Source organism: Acinonyx jubatus, chromosome B3, assembly GCF_027475565.1.
Source record: "Acinonyx jubatus isolate Ajub_Pintada_27869175 chromosome B3, VMU_Ajub_asm_v1.0, whole genome shotgun sequence".
In the NCBI taxonomy this organism is placed as follows: domain Eukaryota; kingdom Metazoa; phylum Chordata; class Mammalia; order Carnivora; family Felidae; genus Acinonyx; species Acinonyx jubatus.
In genome coordinates, this window is record NC_069386.1 from 41,627,591 (window position 1) to 41,652,764 (window position 25,174).

At 43.4% G+C, this 25,174-nt stretch overlaps 1 protein-coding gene, 1 long non-coding RNA gene and 1 other non-coding gene across 12 annotated transcripts in view; 2 read left to right on the forward strand and 1 right to left on the reverse strand.

Annotated features, from left to right (window-relative positions):
• Positions 1-25,174, reverse strand: part of TLN2 (talin 2) — a 433,652-nt gene that overhangs the window by 282,851 nt on the left and 125,627 nt on the right. The window lies entirely within an intron of this gene.
• LOC128315924 (uncharacterized) lies at positions 286-22,822 on the forward strand. The gene is made up of 4 exons (XR_008299133.1): positions 286-459; positions 4,272-4,402; positions 18,883-21,834; positions 22,187-22,822. It is a non-coding gene; the product is annotated as an uncharacterized LOC128315924 (long non-coding RNA).
• Positions 15,945-16,048, forward strand: LOC113602115 (small nucleolar RNA U13). Its single transcript, XR_003423490.1, has one exon. It is a non-coding gene; the product is annotated as a small nucleolar RNA U13 (small nucleolar RNA).

Consider the following 25,174-nt stretch of genomic DNA (forward strand, 5'->3'; position numbering starts at 1 on the left):
AAAAACCAGGGCTGGGTAGCCATAGGGGGATACAGCCAAGTTACCAACAATCATGACCTTGCCAATTCATTTGGGTACCAAGGGGCTAAAGGATACCCCAAGAGGGGTGCCTGGGTGGCTTAGTCGGTGGAGTATCCAACTTCAGCTCAGGTCATGATCTCGCGGTTCGTGGGTTTGTGTCTGTCATCGGACTTTCTGGTGTCAGCACAGAGCCTGCTGCAGATCCTCTGTCCTCTCTCACTGCCCCTCCCCTGCTTGTGCTGTCTCAAAAGTAAACCATTTTTTTAAAAACCTCTATGAAAAAAATAAGGGATACCCCGGGAGCAGAACCAGGAACGCGAGAGCCCAGGAGAGCACCAGGAGGGTCTCCGTCCAATTCCCGTGAGTCCAAGGGCTCTTCAATTTTCCATCCTGGGATATCTTCAAGACACGCAGGAACCCTCCCTGTTTACCAAACTGGTGAGTGGGTTTCTATCACAACTCAACATCCTTGTCTAATATAAGCATTCAACCTATGTCTGGGGCTGTGACAATAGTACTATCTCAGAGCTGGTAAAGCAGATCATCTTCCTTACCAGGTAATAGGAAAATATGGCAGCCTGGCTGCTCATGATCTAATATCCACAGGCTGGCCAAAGAATCAACAGCAAACCTCCATTTGGACCAGATTGGCCAGAGAGAGCCCCTTAGAGGAGAAGAGACTGCTATTTGCCCATGAGGTGTAGGAAGGGTCTAGGTCAACAGTGAGGACAACATTAATAATTCTTCTGTGAAGCCAGGCTTCATTACCACAACTCCTCTGGGCTTGGTCCACATCCGCTGGCCTCAGTTACTTACACTGAGCCCACGCACAACTGGGAGAGGCTCTGTTGGCAAGAGAGCCTGCCTCGATTCTTGGTGATCCTAGGCAAATGCATCAATCCCCAGAGGAGGCTACTTAGAGCTCTCTTAACTCGCTTGAACTCTGTAAGGCAAGAGCCAAGTCAGGCTGCGGGAAAAGTCCTGCCTCTGAGCTTCCCCTGGCTCATGAGGAAGGGGACAGCCATCCACATCAGTCTGCATGGAATCAGCAAGTACATCCTGAACCTGTGTGATAGGTGTTCAGGGGTGGGGGTGGGGCCAGAGTGGAGGAGATGGAAAACAAAAATACAACACAAGCAAGTCCTTAAGAAGCTTACCGTTATCAGAGGAATTAGGACAGGTACACAACCGGCCCCATTACATGCCTCAACACCCTAACCACTAGAAAGTCTATGTAAAAAGAAATCATTTCTAAAGTGTGTATGCAAGGAAATTTTCCTTGAGAAAGGCAGTTGGAACAGAAAATGCCGATAGTTACATAGGCAAGATCAGTTTTAGGACACAAACATGATTTTAACTACTAAAATGAATTACAATGATGGCTTTGAATTTTTTTTTTTTTAAAGCAGTAAAGTGTTGTCTTCTAATGTTATTTTAGTCAGCAGCCTGATAAGCAATGTCCATTCATGAAAGCAGAGGTGCTCTGGTTGAAATGGGGGGGGGGGGGGGCGGGGAATGGGAGTCCCAGGGTCTCACAGGAGCTTGGGAAGAATACACAGAGCTCCAGCGATCACAGTTGGAAAACCCTTCCTTTAAATGTATTCAGGACTTATGGCTTTCAGGCACACATGGTGGTTAAAAATTCACCTAATGAAGGTGTGTTTACAGGTAGAATCTACTAACAAGAAAGGGCTTGAGCTTACATTAGGAGCCTGTGGCTTTAACTCGGCCAGCCCACCTTCTGGCAACACAGATATGGACCGCCCCTGCCCCGCCCCTCCAACCACATGAAAGTGCCAGAACATCTCAAGTCTTGAATGCTATTCTCCTCTTTTACATCTGGTTCTTTACATCTCTCAATTCCCTGCCCCTTGCAGTCCCAAAAGCCCCTTTGCATCTGACTGCTAGGTAAGGGTTTTCTGAATGTCAACCCTACCAGTGTATTATCAGCACACGTCTCTAGAACTTGACTCCATCTTCTTAAGGAAAACAAGACTTCCAGAGCCCAAGACTCCACCCTAGCCTGGGTTACTGCCACTGGCTAGATTGCAGTATTCCACCCACAGTCTCCTTCAGAAAAATCGAGCAAACAGGTTCATTTAAATCAGTCTAGCCCGAAGGGTGCTCCTAAGATTCTTGGAGGGGTTCTGTGGTCTAGGAAGTCCTCTGATGCCTCAACATGCTCCTATACATCAGTGACTTCTTTAAGGAAAAACCGAATAGAACCACCTTAACGAAACATGAACTCTTTTCTGTGTGTGACATATCCCACATCACTGCCAAGTCCTTTGGGAGGCAACCAGTGACATAAACATCCCCCCCCCCGTGATGATACTTAATTTGATCCTTTCTTATACATAGCAAATAGTTTCTTACATGGAAAAGAAAATCAGAAATATATGGAAATGAGCAAACAAATGGTGAATTTTAAGTCCAATTAAAATTAGGATGGTGACAAGGATGCGTGTGATTACTGTTTAACATTTTACTTCATCCTCTAACCAGAGAAATAAAACATTAGGAAAAGGCAGTCAATTGTCCTCCCCTCCCCCGCAACAAATGAAATGTCTATTTGCCTAAAATGTAAGTGGATTAGAGATGATTAGAAAGAAGAGCTTCTTAAAAAGTCTTAAAAAAAAAAAGAATTCCAGGGGTGCCTGGCAGGCTCAGTCAGAAGAGCATGTGACTCTTGATCTCGGGGTTGTGAGTTCAAGACCCACGTTAGGTATAGAGATCCCGTAAAAATAAAATCTTAAAAAAAATTCCACTTTTGTCAAGAAGAAATAATAAGGAAGTAGAGCGTAGAGGAAAAAAAAGTAAGTACCTACAAATAAAACTATCCATAAATACGCTAAATCAGTCTTGTTTTAAGTTTTACTGAAGAACACATAAGACAACACAAATAACAGAACCACCATTTCCCAGAAGAGCAGACCCAATATTGTAAGATGGCAATTCTTCCATCAGCTTATAAGGTCAACACAATGCAACCCACATTGCAGCAAGATGTGCTGTACAATTTATAAAGCAGAGTCTAAAGTTGAGCTGGAATAGAGAAAGCTTCAGCATGACTACAAATGCGTTTTCAAAAAAAGTACAATGAAGAGAAACCTATCCTACCTAACAAGGCTAAATATACTGTACAAGTACGGTAACTAAAATGGCATGGTGGCAGCAATAGATCATTTGACAGGATAGAGAGCATAGTAAGCAAATATATAGATATTTAGGATACAATGAATTTGTCATTTACAAGAAATACTGAAGAGCACACTATTCGATTGTATTTTAAATCAGCACTGAAAGAGCCAACTATTAGATACATTGTAATAGGAAAAGTCAATACCCACAAAAGTAAATATCCACAAAAACAAAAACTGAGTTATAGATTTACCACTAGGAAACACACAAAATGCCAGGTAGATAAGAGATGTGTGTGTGTGTGTGTGTGTGTGTGTGTGTGTGTGTATACATAAAGAAAAGAGGGAAAAAAAAGAAAAAGCAACCTATTCAATTAGAAAATATGAAGAATAGAGTTTGTATTTACAAAGCCAAGAAGACAAAAGTTCACAGATGTAGCAACACAATAGTTAAACCTCCTCCACTATAAAAACACAAAGACAGGGAACAAAAAGACACTATTAGGAAGGATTTTTTGAGTTAGGAAATCAATTAACTTAGTCAATTACTTTTTTACTCTAAAGCTTTCTATTATTTAAATTTGCCTTAACAAGTTATTTCAAATATTGTTAATGGCATCTTTTTTATACAACTTTACCCCAATAAAGGTTAACTTAAAGGAATACTTTCACTAAGTTCTTTCATAAATATTCACATTAAAAATAAAGTTTGCTTGCTATTTTTCAGGAATAAAAGTGAAAGGAATGTGGATAATTATCTGAAATATTTTACTTGAAACCTTCTCTTTGGTGCCCTCCCATAGATGTTCTGAAAGAGAAACTATGCAGTTCAAAGGGGTGTGCCCTTAGGTTTTTGATGATTATCTGAATGCCTGCAATTGTCAACAAAAAATATCATCCTAAGGGTAAACTAAGAATCTCACAAAGAAGAGACCTCATAATTCCTAATCTATGGGAAAGGTGTTCTCCCTCTCCCTCCCTCCCTCCCTCTCTCTCTCTCCCTCCCTCTCTCTCTCTCTCTTTCTCTCCCTCTGTGTGTGTGTGTGTGTGTGTGTGTGTGTGTGTGTGGTTAAATGGGACAGCATTTTAAATTCCGTCACTTTTTCACAGCTAAGGCTTCTTCAGAGTTTAAAAAAAATCCCCATCTCTGCCAAACCCTGAAGTTGCCTCAACACTTTCAAGAAGACCCATTGTGGTCTTGCTGGAGTGTGGAATTCAGGATCGAGATGCAAAATTATCATGTAAGTGACACTCCCTTACCGGAAAACAGAATCCCTATGGACCTTAATCTTCTAAGCCTGTCTCACTCTTAGGTTAAGAATTTGACACTCAGGCATAATCCACACCTTTTCCATTTTTTTTCCAGAAAACAGTCTTTCCTGGCCTTAGTACAGTCCTACTGCTCATTTTACCTTTTTCTGAGTAATTAACAGATAACCCTAAAGCTGTACCTTTTCTCTTGGTCCAGCATCCTGGAAACAGAATACGCCTTGTATTTCAAAGGTCTGCAATTTTCCTGAGTTTTTCCATCAGTCAGACCTACTAATGTTTTACTCTTTGTTTTCTAGGAGCATTTTTTACTCTCTCTCTCTAACCCATCCTAAGTGGAAACTATGGCTTTCCAATATAAGTAGGGTTTGAAAATGCAATCAAATATCTACTATCAACAGCTGACACAGAAGATCTCACTTCCTCACCCTACATCAAGGGAATCTCACCTACAGGACTTGTGGTCACTCCAACGGGTCCCTGTGTGCAGGACACACAAATGATGAACAGCCATCCCTCACATGTCCTCTCTTCTCCAGCCTTGGTGAGGGCAAGGCTTCCAGATTCACTTTATCACGAATGTGTTCCTCAATTGTCATCATTCCAGGAACATCTGTTGTAGCAATTTATATTAAGCATCTTGACTGATTCTGGATAATGTTTACCCGTTTGCATCCATTTACTAACTACTTTTCTATCAGGAAATTGAATTCTTTGAAATCCTCAGGCAAGCCACGTGAGAAAAAAATAAAATTGCATGACAGAATCTATGTGGTTTCTATCACTTAGGTGACTGGCAAAAATCAAAGTTACATTCAAAGGTCTTTATCACAAGCTAATAATCACCTAATAAGCACCAGAATTAAACAATAGCTATTAAGCAGAAGCATCATTTATATAGTTTTTCCTGGAAACTCAAGTATATTGTCAATAATGAGGCAGCACTTTTGCACCTCAATTATATGAAGCCACCAAGGCATAATACAAAGGTAATGCAGTGAGCAAATACCTAGTCCCTCCCATATTAAATTATGGGTATAAAAATCACTTATTTTTATGTGCATTTTCTCAAAGGCGTGAAAGGACCTATTCCAAATTCTTACCCTTCTTGAGGAAAAAGTGGGAAAAGGTAATAATGAGACTGTTACATTCTATTTTTAAAGGGTCTATAGGTTTGTTTTTGTTTTTTTAACAATCTTGTCATTTTAAAAATAAGATAGATGCAAAACGCTGGCAAAGATGCAATGACAAGGACATCCAATGGAAAAGTCAATTGCTTGTGGCACCATAAATCAGTACAACCTTTTTCCACGAGGTGTGCAAGAGCTTTAAAAATATTTATATCCATTGACTCACCAATTATTTATTCTGTAAGTTTTCCATAATGTGGCTATGTCATTTTTTACAAGAACAGCAATCCAGCTTAATACGTTTACCGTATTACATCTTTAAAAGGCAGGCTCTGGAAATGTAGGCGAAACAACAGTACAGTTGATTCCCATTAGTTGCAGTAGTTACGTTCTTACAAAGTCACCACTAACCCTGAACTGGCCAATACTGGACCATTCCTCCCAGGCAAAATACGGGCCTTTAGATTCCTGGAAGCCTCCGGTCACCACATTTTCATCAACTGATCAAACCATGGCCTGGTTTTATCTGTGTTTCTTTTTAAAGACCTCTAGATTTATCATTAATACTGAACTCACAGCCAAGACCACTGTAACTCCCACCTGAAGGAAGCTCATCTAACACATGCATTTTCTCTATAAAGCATGGAACAGCCGTATTGCACTTAGGAACACTAGACAACACTACACTAAACTTGGGGGCCGTTTCAAAATCAAAATCACCAATTAAAAAAAAAAAACACAAAAATCTGAAAAATGTGGCACTCAATAGGCCCTGAAAAGGACACTTGTTTACAGTCAGAGAGCTGAAAAAAGCATCACCTTGTTTGACCTCAGCCGGGAACAGATGCAGGAGGTGACTCCAACTTTTTGCCTCTCTGCACACGTGGGTGTCCAAGACTGACCGTCAAAGTGCCTAGAGTCATGACTTTCGGCTTGCCAATCAAGTTTAGCAAGTAGGCAAACCTGCAAATATGGGATCTGCCTGTAATTATCGTCAACTATATGGCTTTTTAAAAGTTACGACAAAATTCTCAAAAAATAGATGGATAGCAGAGTAAAGACATATCCAGAAAAACCGTTTTGTCTGTTAACTCAGTGGTTCTTAACCAGCGGTGATTTAGCAATATCTGCAGACAAATGCTGACTGTCACAATTGGGTCTAGTGGGTAGAGGCCAGGGACACTGCCAAAATGAATGATCCCAAAGAATGATCTAGTCCAAAATGTCAATACTGCCAGTAGGGAGAAGTCCTGGGAGGACCTAGTGTCCATATACACATTTTTACATGTAACTTACTGCACCTTCTATCAATGTTACACTTTCATGCCTAACATAAATAATCGTCAAGGATAGAACAGCTCATACTTTATTTTTGGTGGCCCTTGATGTTCAAGTTTAACTAATGAAATCTTATCAAACCCCAATGGAGATGCAAAGCAGTTCTAAGTTACACTGAGAAGTGGGACTTCTACAGTCATTCCCACGGAGCTTGGAATGGTAACTGGGTTAACTCCAACAATAATGTACAACAGAGAGCCAGTCTGAAATCTATTTTCTGTTTTAAGAACAAGTAAAAAGCCATGTATAGCCAACTGCCCAAGGCTAAGCCAGAAACCGGTGAGGGTTTGAGAGTTACCTTGTTTGAGGAAGACAATTAAAATGTCTTACTAAGTCTGGGGGCACCTGGGTGGCCCAGTCGGTTAGGTGTCCAACTTCAGCTCCGGTCATGATCTCGCAGTTTTTTCATTCCTGAGTTCGAGCCCCTCGTCGGGCTGTGTGTTGACAGCTCAAAGCCTGGAGCCTGCTTCAGATCCTGTGTCCCTCTGACTCTGCCCCTCCCCTACTTGCAGTCTCTCTCTCTCTCGAAAATAAACATTAAAAAAATTTTTTTAAGTGTCTACGTCTTAATGATTCTATGAAAAAGAGACCCACCCAACATATATGGTCTGCAAACACCCTTAACTGGATAAATGCTGCACACCTCCCTCACTGCCTCCCCCATGTGGATTCAATATTACACATTTATTCAGTCTTGAATCAATTCTGTTTTTAAATAATAAATCAAGTAATTTGTAGAGTGGCCTCCAAGGTTACTCAAGAGCATTACAAAATCACTGTGCTAACATAATAAGGGTAAGTAATTCCCAACTGGGAGACAGGCTAGCAGACCAAGAACTGCACTTTAAGTTTGGAACCTGGATTCTCAGCAGCATGAGTTTAGAGCCAAGTGATTCCTTCACCAGTCTTTAATTCTGCAAAGATGTTTTAGCTCAATTGTGCATAAATAAGCCTAAGGTATTATTTCCTGCTCTAAATATCCTCTGCTGCCAAAGGCCTTCAACTTCCTCCAGGATCCTACGGAACACGCAGATCCAAAAATTCTCCTCCACCCTTCTGCAACCCTTACGGCCACTCCGGCTCCTGCTCTCCCCCCTTTCCAGCCTACGTTTGTGGCCCTGCGCCTGCACAAAGCCCTCTAAACCAGTACTCTTCAGACCACCAGGATCAGAACCACCCAAGGAGCTGGAGATGAAAATGGTATTCCCAGACCACTCTCCTGACCTGCAGATTAGAATCTTGGATGGAAGAATTGGGAATCTACATTTCCATTCCACCTCCTGGGTTTTTTGGGTTGTTGTTGTTTTTTTGTTTTTGTTTTTGTTTTTTTTGGTTTTTGTTTGTTTCAAGAATTACAGCCCCAGCCAGTTGTTAGGACAAGCACTGGGTTTTGTAAATGATAAATCACACTCAATTCTACTCCTGAAACCAGTATTACACTGTATGTTAACTAACTAGAATTTAACTAACATGGGGGGTAGGGGGGATTCCAGCTCCAGCCACAGAGGAACACCCGTGACTTTCTGACAATACCACCCTTGTAGCTTTTATTTATCACAATTCCCTCTGTTCTGAGCACCTATTAATTGCCTAACCTTAACCTCTAAACCGGTTTTAAGCATCCTCCTTAAGCTTAATCCTCCAGTTGAGAGACACAGTGTTTCTCTAAACTTCCATAGCGTACTGCATAGGACATGCACCACATAAAAGTAGAACTGTGGATTTCCTGGCTTCCCCAACCAGACTGGGAGCTCAAGGGTAGGGACTGTGCGCTAGACCCGGGTTCATCCCTAGGGGCCAGCATAGCTCCTGGCACATCACAAGTATACCCATTTATTGAATAAACGGATGGATGGATGGATGGATGGCCTGCCTCTGAATGGCACTAGCGAACTTCAGCAATTCTACCTAATTTGTGATTAGTGCTAACGTGAACAGATAGATTCAACTGGATAACTTCCAACAGAGCAATCTTAAGTGAGCGGGGTATCTCTCTCAGGGAGCCCTACAGGAAAGAGAGGTAGTTCTGCAGACACACTGGAGTTTGGCACTCTGTACAGTCTCAAACAAGCCAGCTCGGTGAGCATGCACACTCCTTGTGAGGAGCAAAAAGAGATGATGGGGGCAAGAAGGAAGACTGGTCACCAGATAAGTTCTTCTGGGCATGAGCAGATGATAATTAAACATTCTTCTCATCAAAAGCCAAGACAAATGTTGTCATCAGGCCAAGAGGATCTGCCTATAAAGTCTAGATTCAACTCAAGATCATTTACCCTACAAATCAGAGCTGCCCCAATTTAAAGATGGAATTGACATTTTTTTTTTTCATTGTCAACCTATCCTCTGACCTTTCTAGTTTTATAGATTCTCCTTTGGGAAATCACTATACCGCAGCCACAGGACTTTGGAGTCATGGGTCCCAAACTGTGCTCCAGAGGTTGACCCTTACTGGCATAAACCCATCAGTACAACCTCATCTCTATTTCAATTGTGGGACATGCAGAAACCCAGGCCTAAGCACATGGCATTCCCCTGCCTGCCATGATGGTTAAGACTGGACCGGCGAGAGCAAAGCTCAGGTCCTTTGATTATTACACATGTGAACAGAAAAGCATGTAGCCTCAGTTGCTGCTGGCAGCCATCTTATCAATATGAAGACATCTAGGGAGAGAAAAGCAGACCTTGGAGAAGCATGCCTGCAACCTGAAAAGAGAGCCTTTTCTCTGTTTCTAAGCCAATATGTTATCTCAACGGGTTAAGCTAAATTGGGTTTTCTACTGGCCCAAGGAGCAGGATACATGTCCACTCCTATCATTCAACCTGATCTTTCACTTTTCTCTTAACACATAAATCCACCATTCCAAGACTCTGTACACAGTCCCAAACATTCTCACCCATTCCCACCTCCACACTCATGTGTGGCCTTACCCTAAAAGTTTCTTCCCTTGTTCTCAGTTATTCTTATCCTGTCTGTTCTTTTGACTCAGGTTGGAATCCTACGCTCTCAGAGGGCAGACATCCAGGACCCCAGTTTCCTGGTCACTTCTGCATTGCCACCTAGAGTACATCACCCTTACTAGTTGTCATCCACGTTCTACCTTATACTTTTAAGTACCCTTTCACAAACACAGTCTTGCACTGAAATGTAAGCTCTCTATAGCCCTTGCAACCCCTTGTAAGTGGCCCCCTTGCCCAATGTCTCGTGATTAGGAGAAAACCAATAAATCCTCTTTAGGCAAATTCAAAATGTGATTTAAGCCTCCTGATCACTGCAAGTCATAACCTCTTAATTCACATAGCAATGTAGAGGATAGAAAGGAATTTCAGATGGAACATATTTCAACATTACACAGTTGGCCATGGTCCTGTCACATTTCACAACCAGAGTGGCAGTAACAGCTGAATGAACATCAGAAATTTATCAGGCTGCCTTCCCATCGACAGATCACTGAAGGCCTTCCAAAGAAGATGCAGACTAACTCTGGGTTCTAAAAAGTATAGTCTCATACCTTTCAAACATATGTGTAAAATCATGGTAGGGAAAGACCAGAATAGATTGAGAAACATGTAGGCACAGCCCCAGGCATCCAAACAACAGGCTGTGATCACCTCTCCAAGATTTTTATGTCCACTTTCACAGTTGTAACCCCAGATCCCTTCAGAGGGCCTGGGGATAGGTCAGTAAGATTTAAATGAGGGGCATGAAATAAACACATTAAGACTTATCACCATTATAAAAATGATTAGGAGATAATGAATAAACTGAGAAACGATGTCAGGGCCAAATACCATTCTCATTGAGGATGACAACAGGAATATGGGAAAAGGTCAATTAAGTGTGGTTTTGGCATTGGTGTGTGTGTGCAGGTGTGTGCACACACACACAAGCAACAAAGATGTCGATATAGCCAGAGAAGGGTTATTACCCTGGCCCACTCAAGGTCCAACCCTTCTATGTGTGGAGTGACAGATCTACCTGCACATGGATTTTGATGTCCCACTTGGGAGTTATTTTTAATAGCACCTCAACATGTTTTCCAACAGGTTATAGAAATGGAAGGGCTACCTGACGAAATTTAAACCACTATAAATGATCTGTAAAGCCATACCTTAAAGATACACTTATCTATAATGATTGAGAGTTAATTAGCAGGTAATGGTCCCCTCAATGACCAATGGTTTCTGTGACAAATGGCCAGAGCCACCATTTCGATACTGTTTCTTCATCCTCTCTCTTCCCTGAGTAACAACTGTCCTCTTCCTGAACCCTAACTAGATTCTGAGGATTCTAGTTAGTCTGCAGGGACTGGTAAAGGAACTATGACATAAGAGATCAAAAGTCTATGGACTGAAGCATAGTTCCTCTCACCACCTCTGCATATCACATTACCACAAGGCATTTAGTTCTAGGTGCTCAGGTCTGTAAACGCTCTAAAAATTGCACTTTATCATTACTCACGTGATTATGAGAGATGGTGCCCAAAGCACCCCCTGCTCTTAGGGACTTTGCCTTGACCCTGTGGAATGACCAGTCTGTTTTCACTCCTCCATCCACATTGTCCATGGTACCAAAATGGCTTCACAAACCATCAATGGCTCAGACTCTCACTGGCTCTGGGTGCTAAGGGGCCCTCTATCCTGTCCTGGCACCTGGACAGAAAGAACAAACCTTGGAACAAAGTGACGTCAGAAAGATGGTCTCCTGGGATGCCTGGGTAGCTCAGTCACGTGTCTGACTTTGGCTCAAGTCATGATCTTGCAGTTCGTGAGTCTGAGCTCCGCATTCAGCTCTCTGCCGTCACCACAGAGACTGCTTCGGATCCTCTCTCCCCATCTCCCTCTGCCCCTCTGCCACTTGTTCTCTCTCTGTCTCTCTCTATCTCCGTCTCTTTTTCGCAAAATAAATAAACTTACAAAAAAAAAAGGAAAAAAGAAAGACTATCTCATGACAGAACAGTCCAAACTCCACCTTCCTCTCTGCTTCTCTTTTGTAAAACATCTCCCCGGCTCACTCACATCTGTGGGGCAAGAAATGAAAGAACCAAAATTAATATGACAAAAGCAGAGGGTTGAACTAAAATAGGTGCTATTCTATCAAGGGAAAACCAAATCAACTGCCCCAAAAATCTATCCACATTTTGAAATCTATTCCATGAATCCAACACAGAGGTAGATCAGCCATGCCTCACCTCAACTGTGTGGTTTTGTCTTGAAGGATAAGTCCCCAGCAAGAATCTATTTCCATGAAGCCACGTGGTTTGCAGCAACTGCTTCTCTTGGTCACCAACAGGTCAGAAAAGAACTCCCTTAAGAGTCCATGAGGACTGAAGTCAGTCCCTACCTGCCTCCTTACATTGTCCGCCAGTCAACCAGCCACACCTCATATCACAGGACTTGCTCTTCCCCCAGAAGAAGCAACAGCTGTTCCCCCTTCATCAAGTTTCCAGTTTTCCAGAATGTTCCAGCCCCACCCAATGTCCTGCCTGTCTGGCTCTACTATCTGACAGAATCAGCACATACAGAAAGGAAACAAAATCCCAAGACCTGGGATTCACCGGGATAGCCATGTCCTCCCAGGGTGTTCTTTTCAAAGCACGCTGAAAGAACTACAAGATCCATCTAGGACACAAATACCCTTAGCTTACAGTTGACATTCTGATTATGTCTTAAACAAGTAAGAGTGCCTAGTCACAACAAGGCACTGTTAATACACCCAAGCAGGTTAGGTTGCATGAGGCCTCTTGGATGATTCTCTTTCCCCTGTGCACAAGGCAACGTGGATTTCATGAAGGCCTCTGTCTGGCAACAGGGCGCAACTGTTCCTGAGTTGCTTGAGCACAAAAAAAGGATGTGCCAATTTGCCAAAAATATTTGCAGCCTCTGCTATGCCTGGAAGTCTGCCAGCAAAGTCAAGCAAGATCACATCTACACACACACACACACACACACACACACACACACACACGACATACTATGCAAATATGGGGTTACAAAGAGTTTGCCTCACTAGAGATGTTTCCAGCCCTATCTATCTGCCTTTCCCCCCACTCTTTCCCTCTTTCCTCTTCTACAGAAGAATGCGGACTCCCCCAGTATCTTAATCATCATTTCAACAAGCACCATGTGGAAGAAAGAGCAAAGAAGTGTATTATACTGTCCCTCACCCCGCAACTTTCCTATATGCATCAGCCAATAAAAGAAAAGCCCTAACATCCAGTGAGCTGCTCCCTGAGGCCACCTCTAAATCTCCACGGAGATTTTGTTTGTTTTGGTAACTATACTCAAACTTCCTTTACAAAGGCGCTTCTCCCAAAAAAATTTATGATCAGAGGGTAGAAGGTTAACTTAGGAATGGATGCTCAAGGAAATGACATATGTCCCAAAGCAGATCAGAGCCTGGAATAGTTGCAAGGCTATGGAACGGAGGTTTGTCCTTTTCAGGAAAACATGACCCTTTGTGTCTATGCTGTGCAGGGTTTTCTTCTGGGTGTTTGTGGGGAGAAGCTGTTCTAGGAATACATGGTAAACCGGAGGTCTTCCTTCCTGGTTCTCATTGCTTAGAGTATTTGTCAAGATTCATGAAAAGATGCTAGAGACAGAGATGTCCCAGAAAGCACCAGCACTGTGAGTTCAGAAAAGAGGTGCTGTGAGCTCCAGGACAGAATGGGGACTAGCGAAGAGCCACCAAGCTGGGCTGGGACCATCCAATACACACCTGGTACAGGGCAGAGCTTTCCACTTTCTAGAACATTTTCGTATTTTTAGAAGGCCTAGAAAAGCAAGGAACATATTTTTTTGAAATTTCATTGTAACACAGTGTTAACTCTCATCACCATGCTGTACATTAAATGCCCCAAACTCATTCCTCTTATAACTGAATGTTTGTACCCTTTGACCAACATCTCCCCATTTCTTCCATGTTCCAGCACCTGGCAACCACCATTCTATTCTGTTTCTAGGAGTTGAGCTTTAATAGATTCCGAACATAAGTGAGATTGGATAGTATTTGTCTGGACTTATCTCACTTAGCATAATGCCCTTAAGGTCCATCCATGTTGGTACAAAGAGCAGGATTTCCTTCTTGTGGGTAAATGATATTCCATTGTATCCATATATACCACACCTTCTTTATCCAGTCTTCAATGAACATTTTTAAGGAATTTACATCCTGGAGTATTTAACATTAAGAAGAACAGGTTCAGGGAGGGAGTAACCAATTCTAACAACTACCGAGATCACTACAGGTAACTTTCCTCATTATTTTCCTTTTTTTTAGAGAGAAGGAGCATAAAGGAGCCAGATATGACTCCTCATTAAATCTGGGAATGTTAGGGCTGGAAGGACATCAGCTTCCCATAGGGTAGACACTCAAAAAGCCCACAATGCCCTTCACACCATCCCCAGGCTTTGCACGTGGACATTCCCAAGACCCCATCCTGAGTTCTCTTCTCATTCCTTGCAATCCTCCCTCTCAAGGCTCCCCACAGGAATACTGAACACAGCATAAAATCATGCATCTGTGTAGTTAATCGTTGAATGGAGACTATTTGCCAAGGGCCAGGCATGTATCAGACGTTCCATCTTATACCATTTAATTAATGCCTGTCCCTCCCACTCGTCAATAAGCCCCTTAACAGCAGAGACCATGTCTACATTAGATACAATGATAACTACAGTCCCCAACATAGAGCCTGGCATAACTGGTATTCAGTAAATATAGGATGAATTAATAGAGCCCAACCACCTTATTGCAGAGTTGAGCATATGGAGTTCTTCAACAATTAGATGATGTGGACAAAGTCATGCTCCTAGACAGCAACGTGCAAAAGACCAAGACCCAAGGCTTCCTCAAGAACACTGAGCATGAAGGTTATCAAATAGTGCTTTGGAGAAACCAACTTTAAAGGAGGTATCAGATGGATTAAAAGGCTCTGAAATTGGATAGAGAGCACTGCATGCAAACCCCAGGCCAGTCCCTGGAGTGGACACCTGTGAGCGGCCTCGATAGTACTCATTTCCTCTTAACAATCTCTGCTTGCGTTTGCGCTTCTGCAGAGACTGACTACATTTCTCAGCTTTGGGGTGCAAATCCTAGGGTCTAGCCCAGTGGTGGCATCCATTCCCCTGGGCACAAGGAGTGATAGAAGGCAGACACACAACCTCAACCTCCAGCTTTAGTCCATGTCAAGACTTCCACTTCCCCTGTTTCAAAGTTGGTGGGCTCTTCCAGGGGTGATGTAAGCACTCATTCCTAAGACCTAGACCTCCTGAGGGTATCTGTGCTTCAGTGAGTTGTAGACAGCTTGTGTGTGGCAGAGGCCAACATACAGAGGAAAGTAGAGCCAAGAGAATCCTAGAGGCATGGACTAGAACCCCAATACAAGCATGCATCTCTGGAACAAATCATACCTGAAGTCCATCCCATGGCTGGATTTCTCAGTCAAAAGAACCACTCAATTCCCTTTATGGTTTAAACCAGTTCAGGGTCAGTTTTCTTTTGTTGGCAAAAGAATCCTAGAATAACATTTGGTGTATGACAATGGTTAAGTAAAAGGGAGATACCACTTACTTCAAAAGGACATCTTACCGATAAACAAGTGAGAAAAGCCTCCCACCACGACTGCACTTCCCAAGTCATAAATATTCTATGCATTTTTGTATTTTAAATTTACTTCTTTTTTATAGTCATCTCTACACCCAACATGGGGCCCGAACTCACAATCCCGAGATCAAGAGTCAAAATGCTGTTCTGACTGTGCCAGACAGCCAGTCTGGTATTCTGTGCTTCTTATGGAAGGATTCATCACCAAGTTCTTCTCAATAATCTTTTCACCTAGTATATTATACAAATGGTTTCTAAATAATCTGCAACTTGGCAAAGCAGCTAGAGCAGCCAGAAGGTTAAAAAGGTTGAAAGTCACTGATAATGGGTCAATACAAAATGGAAACAAGCATCCCTGACGTTGTATTAAGTATATAAATAATCACGTCCACAGGCACAGAGTCATAGAGTTTATACTTATGTGTAAAGAATAGGACACTACAGATCCTTTCGTAGTTCCCAAGCGTGATGACTGGGTATTCACGCTGTTGTGTGACATGTGCCTCCCTAAAACCTTGTTACGAAATTGGGATGTTACCCATCTGACATTCAGGAAAAAAAAAATCACAGTACACGAAGACACCCGCTGTATAAAGGGGGATATTATCTACTGTGGCCTCTTTGGCTCATTGTCTCCCCATCAACACCCCTCTCCACCTCCCCACCCCCCACACACGTTATACACAAGGAGGTATCTGGGCACATGAAGTACCAGTCAAGCATGCTGACCCCTGGGTGGTCACCCTAGGAGTAGTCCTCAGTAGAGATGGTTCCCTGCACAAGATCAGCCAGAGAAGAAGAGACAGGCATGCCCTTGCGAGAACTATACAGGGACAAAACCAGAAAAGTCCGACTGTCTGAAACCCACGGGGCAAATTCCAAGGACACAAATGAGAGAAAGGGCCAAGAAAGTCAAGGAAGTCAAGAGCATGAAGGAAGAGTGGGGAAGGAAAAGAGGAATTTGGCCAGGAGTGGACAATAATAGCAATGGTCAACACACAGCAAGCACAGCACTGCGCAAGATCTTCACCTGCATCAGTTCTCACTGAATTCTCACACAAACCCACGAAGGTATTATTATTTTGATCAATTATGGAAAATTTTAAACATACACAGAAGTATGGAGAACAGTCGTTATGAAACATCACTGTAACACAGCTGCAGAAGTCCCCCATGCGGGTGGACTCTTAATGGATCTGGACTCCTTCTACCTTCTCACTGGTGGCCCTGGCCCCCAGAACCAAAAATGCATCAGCAAATCAGGTCAACAAGCTTGGAAAAAAATGGGAGTCAACCTCCTAATTCTGACTTCATAAGCTTATGGCCTGGTTGCTGAAATCTGCCAATCTTCTCTCACCTGAGGAAGAACAGCATCTGTGTCTGTTCTGTCCTCCACAAGAACCGTAGCAAACATCCACGGGACAGCAGGACAGAGTTTCCACATCTCAAAGTTCAGGGAATGATCTCTGAATCCCTCCCCTTCTCCATACATCCCATTAGGGACATACCAATGAATCTTCGCACTGAACTCATTGGCCACTTTACCCAGGAATATGTTAATTTTGTCTTTTCAACTAGATCACGCACTGGGCCCCTGTGAATCCGCTGCCTAAACCCCTTCAAGATCAAACCCAAACTACCGCCGCCAGGCAGAAAGGCCGGCCATATCCTGGCTTCCACTTACCTCTCCAGTTTGTCACCATCCTAATACCCTATCAACATGGAACATCTTGGGACTTCCACACTGAGCTCCCAGCCTGCAACTGTTTTCCCACCTCCTCTGCATTGACTGAGAGGCCTTCCCTCCTTACCACCACCCGCCAACATTCCCAACCAGCCTGGCTCTGGCTAACATTCCTTTCTTTCCCTCCCTCTGGAAGCTCTTTGTGATAAGCTATCCCACCCTAAGAACCAGATGGGTACCATGCCTCTGCAATCCTGTAATACCTTGTACATGTCTCTCTCTGCACACGTACCACATTTTATAGGGGTTGGGTCTTAGGTTCTCCCACCCCCACTGTTACAGAGTGCTTCTTGAGAAGCATTTACTCATTTTTTTAATTTTTTTGCTGTTAAGTTTAATGGAAACCCAGGACACAGTAAGTTCATTTGGACTGAGTTTAAGTATGACTATTTATACATACCTGCACAGTCAACAGCTGGAGGTCTAGTAGTTAAGTACAAATATTTACTTTTGCTCACCTTTTTAGTGTCCTGTGCCTAACAACGGGCCTGACACATAGCTCTTCAGATTATGTTTATTGGAAGAAACAAGCCAAAGGGGGAGATGATGACCAGATGGACAGCAGGAAGCATACTTTCAACTTTTAAAAATCTCTCCAAAGAGCTTCATGGCTAGTGGGTGTTTAGATGTCCGACTGACCCTTTGAGGGAATGAACACCTGAGTTAATGACCCATCATCCACTGGTACTCCTTCCTTCCAGTTCCACAGGGGGCTAGTAATCCTAGGGTTCAGGTTTCTGACAGACAGGTTTGGGCTCACCCTGCTCCCACCCTCCATGGTGACGCTGACTTTACTCACACCCTCTGTGAGACCCTTGTCTGAAACCAAGTACCGACTTCTTAACCCTCCCCACTAAAGGTGCACTATCACCCCCAACACGGATACAATGCTTTTCCAGACCTGGGCCTACTCAGTGGTGCATGTGTGAGAAATGCCACAGTCCCCACCCCCGAAGACTAAGCAAAGTGCACTGGTCCAGGTACAAATCCCACCCACCACCCATTCTTGGCACATAGAGAACAGGACAACTCTCTCCACATGCAAAACACGATACATGCATAACATGAAAATGCTTCTGAAAGAGCACGTTTATCAGTCCTGCCTTGGAACTGGTCTACTCAAAATCTGACTAAGGTTGGGCGGGGTGGATGGTGGGAAAGCACCAGGAAGAGCAAATCATCAATTCTTTCCCCCAAAGCAAGCTATGGTTTCTACTTTGAGGTTAGCCTTAAAATTTAGTTTCCACTGGTATGCTCTTTACAAATCACAACTGAACCATCCTCAATTCCGCACCAGAGGCAAGTGACAGGATACTGTACTTTAAGGTCTATTGTCATTTTGTGTTTCCCTGAAAAATAAAGATGTTTTATTATGGTAATCAGCAGGTTATAAAGCACCCACCCTCTCTCCAGAGTAAATCAAATCAGATAGATCTTCTCTCATATTTTTTTAAGGCATTCCATTTGTTCTCAGAAGCTTGAACAATTTCTCAGAATGACAGTCCTACGTTTATTGATTCACAAATGGCCTCAGTCTGTCACATAGGGATATTTTACTTCCCATACAAAGGGGTCAGAAGGTAGAATTTAATCTTTTACTTTACAGGTAAAACTTCACTCTTTTTGTCTCTTTGCAAGTGTACATGGAACCATGTGAATGTAGGAATCCAAGTAAGACCCCAAATGTAAAACCAAGGAGGAAGGATATTATCAAGGCCCCTCTAGCCACAGAAGACAGAATCTGCTTCTGTAAGTACATCTTCCTGAAAAGACTTCCCAGTTCCAAAATTTGCCACCAGTTTATTCATCTGACACAGGTGAGTTCCAATCTCACACTTATGAAGCTTTGGACAAACTGTTACATGTAACGCAAAACACTTGGTAACAAGACTTTGCAGGGAGAGAACCTGGAGGAATGAGAGCTAGTGGAGTAGAAACGCTTCTAGGTGCTCAATACCACACGGCCATTAATGACTGTCTCCTTAAACTCTTGGTACAAGAACAGAGGTAATGTTCCAAGGGTAACAACCAAGACAGGCTGGTGTTTAAGGCCTGGGAAAAGCAGAGTTGCTGGACAGACAGAAAGTGAAGACATTTAGCAGCTTCCCGAATACCATACAAAGAAAAGGGTGCCCTCAATCAATGTCTGAAGTGGGCTCTTAAGACCCAAAAAATCCCCTCAATACAGGAGCCGAGCCATCAGTCAGGCTTGACGTTGATAGAATCACCCCTTTAAAACTACCCTTTGTACCCTTATTATCCATCATCTAGCCTTTTGCATGAGCCCAACCACAGGGTAAGCCATCCAGGACAGTGGGCTAGGGGTAAGGCCCAGCTGAGGGACTAAGCAAATAAATCACTTCTCCCCCTGAGGCTCAGTTGCCTTATCCATGAAATGGTTAAGTTCTAAGCTTCCAGTGAGACAATCTTCTTTTATTAACTTTATATAGTGCATGGCCTGACTTCACCTTCCAGGAACTAAGGCCCTCCGGGTAAACTGGTTCAGCTTGTGGATTAAAAAAGCACCATGGGAAGACTAGCCCCGACCCCTGAAAATCAAGGTGCTGTTAGTCCTAGAGATCAAGGGACTACTTATTTATACTATTTATTTGGAAAATGCTTTTTAATATTTATTTTGAAAGAGAGATAGAGAGCAAGCAGGGGAGGAGCAAAGAGAGAGGGAGACAGAGAATCCCAAGCAGGCTCCGTGCTGTCAATGCAAACAGCTCGAACACACAAACTTTGAGATCATGACCTGAGCCAAAACCAAGAGTTGGACGCTTAAGCAAATGAGCCACCCAGGCGCTCATTTTAGAAAGACATGTTTTAAAATAAAGAATGTTTTAAAAGAAAACATCTTTTAAAAACAACGTCACAGCATCACCAGATTGGTCAGGAAAGCATTCCATGAACTTGATAAAGCCCTAGCCAGAGAGCATCCGTGCATCACTTTCCTCTCTCCCACAACAAAAGCACAGCTGAGCCTGGACAGCAGTGAGCTGACCTCGCTCCGACCACTACGCACACATCCACATGATTACAAAACTCCACATACGGTCCAAAGAGGCACGACAACAGATATACTGTGCCAATCAACAGTATTTCACAAGGAGGCAAAAATAAAAAATGCCTTTCTCTTCAACTATCCTCAATCATCAGGAAGTCATTTTCCTTGAATCCTTTTCAAAAATGCACCCAGATTCATGTCACAGAAGGAAAAAAAAAAAAAAGAAGAAGAAGAAGAAGAATATCAAAAGCACTTTAGGCTGAGAAAAGGGATATGGACCTTTACCGGAACCCATGATCTAGGACTCACAGGCATTTTAAGGGACTATCAAGGGTTCCTGGGTGACTTAGATGAGCATCCAACTTCGGCTCAGGTCACGATCTGGCAGTTCACACGTGCGAGCCCGGCATCGGGCTCTGTGCTGACAGCTCAGAACCTGGAGCTTGCTTTGGATTCAGTGTCTCCTTTTCTCTCAGCCCCTCCCCTGCTTGTCCACTCACACACTCTCTCTCTCTCTGTCTCTCAGAAATAAACATAAAAAAAGAAAATTAAGGGACAATCATAGAGAAATGGTTCCAAGCCTGGCTGTCCCTTAGTAACACCTGGGCAGCCTTAAAAAAAAGCCCATGCCAGGGTCCCAACGCTAGTTTAACTGGTCTGGACTGGGCCCTGGCCATTTGTAGTTATGAATGCTTCCCAACTCTGCACACCACTAATTAAGAGGCTCTTCAAACTACAAAGCAAGTTAGCGTTAGGCAACTGTTTTGCAGCACTGATTTCAGGATATGGGATTTCTGACAGAAATGTCAATCGACAACAACAAAACAGGAACAGTAATGACAGAAATCAAGTGAAGGTCATGTGTTTCCATGTGTCATTTTAAGGAAGAAAACTCCACAAGCACGTTAATGAAAACCAAATGCTAGGAATGGAGGGTGGTGGTGATTTCACAACTTTATGCGTTTGTCAGAAACCCATACACATACACACAACGGACTTATTGCATGGAAATTAAAAATAAATTTAAAACATACTCAGAAAAAAAAAGTGATACATTCATTTATTCTAGGAATTCTCAATCTTCACTAAATGCTAGAATTACCCAGGGAGTCTTTAAAAATGTGGCTGTCCCGGCTGCACCCCAGATCAAGGACATCAGAACCTCTGGTGGGCATCTATAGTTTTTAAAGCTCCGCGGGTGATTCCAATGGGCAACCCTGTCTCTCAATTTCCAGAACAGTAAGAAAAATCAGGCCCAATGGACGTTAACACGTATCCATAAAAACATGGCTTCCAACAAGAGTCATCACTTCTACCTTCCACCCATTCAGGGAAGTTCACTAAAACCTACTTTTTTTTGTCTCTCAACTTCTGTTTGGTTTCAGGATATCCTCGTGACCCACAAGCCAAACAAAAGAGGTGCCGTGATACCCACCAGCAGCCTACACCATCGCCTGCAAACGTGCTGAAAGGTTTTAAAGCACGGCAGTAGTTCTGAAACATCAACAACTCCTGGATGGGTGGTTCCGAGACATTGACTGCTGACCCCACCCTGGAGTTTTCTGATTCAGTAGGTCTCTGGGGTGAGGCCGCAGAATCTGCATTTCTGTTTGTTTCATATATATATGTACATAAATATACATATACACACACACACATAATACATGAGTTCATTCATTTAGTCTGCAAGAGCGCACGCACAAGCCTACACGGGAGGGGGAGGGGGAGTGAGAGGGGGAGGGAGACAGGGAGACAGGGAGACAGGGAGAGGGAATCCCAAGCAGGCTCTGCACTGTCAGTGCGGGGCTTGAACTCATGAATCATAAGATCATGACCTGAACCAAAGTTGGAAGCTTAAGTGATGAAGCCACCCAAGCGCCCCACTCCCCGCCCCCCCCCCCCGCCCCAGAATTTGCATTTCTAACAAATTCCCAGGTGCTGCTGCTTGGAGACCATGTTCTAAAGCAAAGTGAACTAAATAGAGACTTGAAAGCCAGTGCTGAAGCTAAACCAGACAGTTTTTCGGTCACGACAGCCACAGCGCAGAGACTACTGGTCAGTTTCAGGGAACAAGTTATATTTACAAAGTGACCTTCAGCAAGACATTACAAAGATCTGCAGGTAAGTAAAGCAGAACAGATTATCTCTCATCTAAAGGCAACGTGCTACTCAAAGGGTGATGCACAAACCTAGGCATCACCTAGAACGGGTTACAAATGCAGCATCTCAGGCCTTACTCCAAACCTTACTGGGTCAGAAAGTATCTGAATAGGATCCCTGGAATATGAAATGCACATTAAATCAGCCTTGACCAGTTCCCTCACTCACACCACCATTACTGAGCACTTACTCTGCATAAACCCTAGCAGTCAACTGCACAGACAAGCCTTTACACTCCTGGAGCTTCCATGGGGCAAAGGATAAAACTCAAGCCCAGAGCTGTTGGACTAGGCAAGGTCACAGAGCTAGCCAGTGGTAGAAACAGGTTTAGAACCCATGTCTCTTAAACCCTGTACAGTAGAAATTATACAGGCCACTGCCTCTATCAATATCACAAACATAATTCCAAGCCAAGAGGATACCAAAAAATAAATTACAAGTCAGGGGCACCTGGGTAGCTCAATCGGTTGAACATCAGACTCCTGATTTCGGCTCAGGTCATGATCTCACGGTTCATGGGTTCGAGCCCCATATGGGTCTCCATGCTTAGCAAGAAGCCTGCTTGAGATTCTCTCTCCCTCTACCCCTCCCCTCCACCTGTGCACTCCAATAAATCAAAAAATAAATAAAGTCAGTTTCTACACATCATATTAGGAGACCTAATTTTTCTAATCTTCATTAATGTCTACTCTGACCAAACATTGCTAGATTGTATTGGCCAATGCAGGGTGTTTAGGTAGATAGGTTTTTCTCAGATCTCAGAACCGAATGAATAAACAAGTGTTAGGTAGAAAAAACATTTTGACCACAGGCATTACCTACTATTCGAGATCTTCCCTTTGGTAATTAAAATGGGACCCAGGCCCCATTAATCAAAACCAACAGCAAACATTTTGGTTCACATCATAAGCACACAGTCAATCACCTAAACCTCAAAGCCACCAGAATGGGGATCTTGTCACATCACTAACTCCTAGTAATTCACAAGGTTCACTGCATGGGGTCGTCCTGAACAGCTGCCCACAGACTGCAGGACATAAAGACCAACTTCCCTGCCTGGGCAGAGTGCCAGGATGGCGGGTAGGCCTGGTGCTAATATCAGCAAACACCCATAAAGACATAAATATTGTCATGATTTAAATCCTCTAAGCATTGCCCACAGGAGGCAAACTTTCTTGTTCAATAATTAATGAGGTGAGGAAGAAGAATATTCTCAGAACAAAAATCAGCTAATTATCTTAGTCTCTCTAAATGTATGTGTAAAATAATCCTTACCGTCTAAAAATTTGAATTAGAGCTCGTAACTAAATGAAAATTGGACCCAAATGGATCACTGTCAGAAGGAAAGGGAAGGGAAGGGGAGGGGGAAGGGGATGGGGAAGGGGATGGGGAAGGGGAGGGGGAGGGGGAAGGGGAGGGGGAAGGGGAAGGGGAAGGGGAAGCAGACAGACCCCAAGCAACACAGCCCCACCAGCTTTCCCTGACTCGCCCACCTCAAAGCTGCACAACGTGAGAATCACAGACCATCTGCTTCACAATCTTGTCAACGTTCAAAACACATGGTCCTGGGCCCAAGCGGTCACACAGTTAACGAACCTCTCTGAATGGATCCCTGAACACCTAAAATTTTGAGGCCGAGTACCCACCTGGCCTAGGTACAGTTGAAGGAGAACCATCAGACTCATTACTTCATCTTACCTTCACAACTGTGCAGCATCGATATATCTCATTTTCTGAGGAAGATCCAATCAAGGAAGCTGAGTGCTTTGCCCAAGATCATACAGCAGGTAAGCAACCATGACTAAGACCCCACATTCAAGGTTTGTCAGCTCAAATCAAGGCATCCAATCCACATAAATCAAAGAACAAGCAAGCATGGTCCTGTTGCCCAATCAGTATTTACCATGTGAAGAGCAATGTTCTTAAAAGAAAAAAAAAAGAAAAGCAGAGATTTGGTCCCTTTTTTGTAGGGTATTTCAGGGGCTGTTCTGGGCCCTACTTACCAGATAGGGCCATGACTGCCAAGAGGGTAAATCACACATGCTGCAAGGGGCTGTGCTGGGCAGCTGGCTTTGTATGAGCACCACCTATCATGCCAATGGCCTGATGAAAGTTCACATAGCTTCCAACTATTCCCAGTAGCTTAGACTCTTCTTTCCATTAAGTAAACCTGGGTCATTCATCACCTGGGAGACAGCCACAATCTCTCTCAGATGATTCCTAAATGGACTGGCTTCAGGAGACTCACCTGAGGCCCCACCTAAGCTACAGATCCCTGAATCCCTTTCAGCTTGGAGATAATGATTCAGAGACGAATAGCAAATCCATTTTAGCACTGGGGTAGAGGAGACGGAAGTCTCAGGTTTCCACGTTGAGTGGGGAATGCCCAAGTAGAACACAGAAACTGTAAGCCATGTAAGGAAAGATGAATAAATTCAACTCCATCTCCTTTTTAAAAATGTACATGGCAGGGACGCCTCAGTGGCTCAGTCGGTTGGGCATCCAACTTCAGCTAAAGTCATGATCTCATGGTTCATGAGTTCGAGCCCCACATCAGGCTCTGTGCTGACAGATCAGAGCCTGGAGCCTGCTTCGGATTCTGGGTCTCCCTCTCTGTCCCTCCCCACTTCTCTCTCTCTCTCTCTCTCTCTCTCTCTCTCTCTCTCTCTCTCACACACACACACACACACACAGTAAACAAACATTAAAAAAAATCTCTTCAAATATTCAATGCAATACACACTATATATTAGTTCAATGACC